Here is a 6000-nt window from a genome sequence, read left to right as displayed (position 1 = left end):
TTTGCTTAAAGGGACCCCCCTGGACAGCCGGTTCTCAGCTTTTCTGCTTGCTTGCCTACCTTGCAGAGGGACAGCAAAGTGTTTTTCTCTCCGCCTGCCTGTGTCAGTGCTTCCCACTGCGGACGCTGCTGCAGTTGGCAACATGGAGCCAGAGCTCACCATGAGCATGCCTCTGGCACATGGAGGAGTTCCGGAACATCCTGGCGTCGTGTGCCTTGCCGGACCAGCCCACATTAATGTCGGTGAACTGGTCCCAGTGGTCACACACGGCCTGCAGGAGGATGGAGAAGTACCCCTGGCAGTATCTCCTGCACAGCTTTCCGGATCCGAACGGCCCCCCGCTGGGCCTCCCGGATGGCGGCAGTGCGGGGCTGTGCGTACTGGCTAGCCATGCGGTCAGCCTCAGCCATCCAGGCTGGCAGGAAAGCCTCCCCCTTCCGCTCACACAAATTGTGCAGCACACAACGTGCTGCCACCACGGGAGGGATATTGTGTTTGGCGAGGTCAAGGCGGGTGAGGAAGCACCTAAATCTGGCTTTCTGGTGTCCGAAGGCCCCCTCGACCACGATGAGGGTCCTGGTGAGCCTGGCATTGAAGGCCTTGTGGAGGGGTTGAGATGCCTTGTGTACGGCTTCATCAGCAAGGGCTGTAGGAAATAGGCCGCATCTCCCACCAGGCACACGAGCATGTCCACGTCCCTGACCCTGATGTGGCAGTTGGGGAAGAAGGTCCAGGGCCCCTGCATGACACCCAGCTGCTGCCCCATGGTGGGCAAGGCCCAGGCGCATGGTACCTGGGCTCCCTCTCCCTCCACGCCCCACATACACATAAGGGGAGCATGATGGCACTCATATGTGGAGCCCTCCCCAGCCTTGGATGACGCAGCCGATGTGCTCTGTGGGGTTCCTCAGGGGTCCTGGGTCCTGGGCAGGCTCCCTGCAGGCTCCTGGCTCTCAGCGTCCTCCTTCTCCGTGTCCAGGACGGATCCCTCTGCCCCAGGGTTGACCACCACCTGGGGGGCATGGACGGCGTGAGCACCCAGGATGCGGTCCAGGGCCTCAAAGTGGGGGCAGGCCTCCGGGTTGGCCCTTGGCTGGGAGGCCCTAGAGTAGGACTGCTGCAGGTCCTTGACCATACAGCGGACCTGCTTCCGGGTTTGCATGTGTCCTCTGGTGGCCAGGCTGTCAGCCATGCGGCTGTAGATGGCCGCGTTCCTGTGGCTAGTGCGGAGATTGTGGACATTGGAGGCTTCCCTCTAAACCTCGATGAAGTCCACAATCTCCACACTAAACCAGGCGGGCGCCCGCCTCTTGCAGCCCCGGGCAGGCTCCTGTGAGCCGCCAGCCTGGTCCTGGGAAGAGTGGGAGGGCTGGGTGGCAGGGGGTGGCTGGCTCATCCCGTGCCAGGTGCAGGGTCTGCTGGCTGGGTGCTGGCAGGCTTGCAACTGGCACAAGCAGTGTAGCCAGACCGTGGCCCTTTAAGGGCACCAAGGCCGGGAGGGGGGCAGAAGAGTTTCCCTGGTTATGCCCAGAGTGGCCACCAGGGCAAGCTGGGAAGGGCTAGCCTCCAACTAGTTCGAATTAAGTGTCTACACAGCCCTTAGTCCAAACTACTTAATTCGAACTAGGCATTAGTCCTCGTAGAATGAGGTTTACCTAGTTTGAATTAAGCGCTCCGCTAGTTTGAATTAAGTTCGAACTAGCGATTTGCATGTATAGACGCTATTAAAGTTAATTCAGACTAATGGCTGTTAGTTCAAATTAACTTTGTAGGGTAGACATACCTTTGTTGACATATTAGTTTAGCAGGAATTAATTGCTTGCATAAGGCTGTTGAGTAAGTTGTGCACGCTCATTATGGCAATTGTGGCCTATTTTAACATCACTATAGAAAAGGTGAATGTGATCCTCTGCTCAGAGAAACCCTTGGGAAGACAAAGGGAGTCAAGTCTCTAGAAAGGTTTAGGATGAAAGCTTAAATTAAAGAGTATCTTCTGTCTGAGTTATGGATACAGCCAAAGCCTAGTACGAAGGGATAGGTATGACCTTATCTCACAGGGCAGGTTATCACTGGCCCTAATAGACTTCAATAAGATCTACCCCCATCCCAGGCCCCTGTGTGGATGCAGTAGGGATCTGTTACAATGAAGCACTGAAGCATGTACTTAATGTTTAATCACTCAGGGTATGTCTACACTACCACCCTAGTTCGAACTAGGGTGGTAATGTAGGCAACCGGAGTTGCAAATGAAGCCCGGGATTTGAATTTCCTGGGCTTCATTTGCATAAAGCCGGGCGCCACCATTTTTAAATGTCCTTTGACTTCCCTTACTCCTTGTGAAATGAGGGTTACCATGAGTCAGAGTCAGAAGCCCTCCAGCTCGACATTCTTTCAAAATAAAAGCTTGTAGCGTAGTATAGACATGTACTATGTTATTTCAGAATAACATCATTTATTCTGAAATAATGCTACTGTGTAGACATAGCCTATGTAGTCCCACTGGAGTCAGTGGATAACTTACATAGAATCACAGATATGTGAAGCTGGAAGGGACCTTGAGAGGTCATTTATTCCATCCTCCTGCACTGAGGCAGAACCCATACATGCTTAAAATGGAGCACCTGCTAAAATACTTTGCTATAATAGGACTTCAAGCTTCGAGCATCCCAAATCCTGGTGTGAGAAGGCAAGCAGGGGCTACATGCTTGACACTCTGTGATATGCTCCAGGGTACATCTAGATATTGAACAGCTGTGTCCCCTCACTTTCCCAACCTGAGGTGCCTTTTACTGTGATGAGAGAGCAACCACTCCTGGTCTGAGCACACAAAGCCTCTAGAATATAAGGGCTCCCAGCTATAATGTATGGCTGTGTCTAGACTGGCAAGTTTTTCCGGAAGATCATCTGCTTTTCTGGAAAAACTTGCCAGCTGTCTACACTGGCCGCTTGAATTTCCGGAAAAGCACTGACGATCTACTGTAAAATCATCAGTACTTTTCCGGAAAAACTATGCTGCTCCCGTTCAGGCAAAAGACTTTTTCCGAAAGCCTTTGCGCAAAAGGGCCTGTGTAGACAGCATAGTAATGTTTTCTGCAAAAAAGCCCCAAACGCGAAAATGGCGATCGGGGCTTTTTTGCGGAAAAGCACGTCTAGATTGGCCACGGACGCTTTTCCGCAAAAAGCGCTTTTCCGGAAAAGCATCCTGCCAATCTAGACGTGCTTTTCCAAAAATGCTTTTAATAGAAAAGTTTTCCGTTAAAAGCATTTCCAGAAAATCATGCCAGTGTAGACGTAGCCCACGAGTTCTATGGCCATCCACTCTTGAATTATGCGGCAACAACATCAACAAATTCCTAATCAAAGGCTTCCTCCACCCCAGAAGTACGCATCTGGTACTGCACAGCTGTCTCCTAGAAAATAAAAGTTAATATAAAATCTATCATTTTATTAATAAAAAATGATATCATACAAATAGCTTCCCAAACACTTCAAGTATGCTGGTCTAGATAAAACAATGAAACCAGAATTACTTTTTTACACCAAACAAGATTTTTTAAATGATCACAATTAACGAGGCAAAAAAAGTCAGAACTGACTACAAAGAAATACAAGGTACAACACAATTAACACCTAACTTGATAAGCCTCATGAATTCAAAGCAAAAGTAGCTCTCACCAGAGACAGGTTTGCTGGAGCTTTACTAGATATCATTTCCTTAAACATCTCCAATCACTGAGCTATCAAAAAAAAAAATCTCTGGCTGATGCAAGCCCTTACTTTGTCTTACAGTCACTGACTGAATTCTTTTCAAACAAGATTCTCCCATGGTCCAATGCTCCATTCAGCTGCGGTTCAAGAGAGAGGAAGTCTGTAGGAAACATGTTGCTGTTTCTTTGCCAAAATGTAAATTTCTCACTCTCACTCTATTTCCTGCCAAAGAATGGCCATTTAAACAGGGCTTTGGACTGTTGATTTCATTGGAACCCAGCTGAGGCATGATGTGGCATTTTGGCCCTGAGGAATTGGTATGGGGCTACTTGCTGAGATTTAGAATGTCTTAATACCATAATATAGTAGAATCTTATAACTTTATATACAATATTGACACAGATTTCAGCAGAACAATAAAGGTGAATAAATCATTAGTTATCAGATGATAACTTTACAAGTCACAATTTGTACAAAATGTATCATAGTCTGGAAAAGGGGATCAACATAGGAATACAGATTGTCATACACTTCCCCCTCTCCTTCAATTTGCAAGTGGGAGTGCTATGAAAAGGAACAAAGACTGTGTTGAGCTTTGTCTTGGACATGCCCAACATGCTGGTCCATGAGTTCACCTGGCACAAAGAAAATGTCACCCTTTTCTAGGCTTCAATAGCTCTCTTCATCCTTATGTAAGTAGGGATCGGGGAAGAACTGTGGCTGTCCTGTGTTCAGGACCGTATGGATCAGTCTAACTCAATGTGTGTTCCTTATTTGTGCAAGCAGGGGCTGACCTGATGCTTGCTACCAGCCAGCTAAAAGAAAAGAGCTGTCCTGGGCGTGGGTGTGCCCACTACAATTGTTTAGCTCTGCAAGATAATTAACTGTTAACTGTTGATATGTAAATACAGCTCATGCCAGGAGGGGGAGGGGATATGAGGTGTGGCTATGTAAATCCAATTCAGCCTGGGCTGATGGAGGATCGGTGTTGGAATGGAATGTGATGTATTGTAAATAATTTGGGGCTGTTGTGGGGGTCACTAATCATGCTACCCCTATATGTGGCAACTGTAAAACATGACACCAGTGCTTGCACGAGAGACTCCATCATTGTAAGAGGTCTCTGAGGAAAAAGCCTCCCTCCTTCCAGCGTTGAGTGAACTAAGCTGGGGAGAAGTGTTAAAGGGCTTGAGTTAGCATGCTTCCCACCTGCTAAGTGTGAGCTGTAAGACTGGCCCAACCTGCCCTTTTCCCCTTTTCTTTAGGTCTGTCCTTAAAGCAGACTCCATGAGAAGTCTTTTTTGCTAGTCCAGTGGAAGCTGGAATCCTTTACCAGTCTAGGTGGTGGCTAAAGAGTTTAAATTACTGGTTTGGCTGGGAGCCAGACCCATTGCAGCCAGCAAAGTGGTGTAGCCTGTCCGGAAGGAGCAGCGGCATGCGACCAGCAGCACGGTGTGGCTGGTAGGAGTGACAGCAGGGGAGGAGTGGAGGCAGGTGACCAGCAGCACGGTGCGGCTGGTAGGAGTAGCAGCAGGCGACCAGCTGCGTGGTGCGGCTGGTAGGAGCAGTGATAGGCAACCAGTGGCATGGTGCAGCTGGTAGGAGCGGCAGCAGGCGACCAGCGGAGCGTCCGGTGGAGTGGAACGAGACAGCTGGTGGAGCGTGGTGGAGTGGCTCACGTTAAAGACTGCAGCAGAACCCTACGGAGAGGTGGGGCCGTCGGCCTCAGACCGTGTAAGGTGCCCCCTATCTATCCCCCTGCCCCCAGTTCTACCCAGGTTGAGAGGTAAAACCCAGCTGGTAAACTTTTGGACTCTGGGCAGCACTGAACAGGGACAGACTTTTGGGGTGTCAGACTTTGGGACTTTGGGTGATTCTTGGCTGGGGTGGTGGGGGCTTTACTCATGTTTGGGCTATGAATTCTGTTTGTGATTTTTTCCCATGTTAATGCCGTATGACTTCTCTCTCTGTTTCATTAAATGTTTCTTTCCTATACTCAGACTCTGTGCTTGCAAGTGGGGAAGCATTGCCTCTCAGAGGTACCCAGGGGAAGCATTGCCTCTCAGAAGTAACCTGTGAATTTCCCAGGTTACTGGGTGGAGGCTCGAGCCGGTTCTGTGTGAGATGGACCCCTAGATATTGAACTCGGCCCTAGTTGCTGCCAGGCCTACCTGGCAGAAGGGTTGCATTTGGAGCAAGGTGGGAATGCTATCCTCTTCAAGACTTTCAATGGAAACGTGAACAATTGTCAGTCATGACAGGTAATTGATCTAGACACATGGACTTAGCTGG

Source organism: Pelodiscus sinensis, chromosome 3 (genome assembly GCF_052426305.1).
Source record: "Pelodiscus sinensis isolate ZL-2025 chromosome 3, ASM5242630v1, whole genome shotgun sequence".
NCBI classification, from domain to species: Eukaryota; Metazoa; Chordata; order Testudines; family Trionychidae; genus Pelodiscus; species Pelodiscus sinensis.
Note: the sequence above shows the minus strand (reverse complement) of the source record.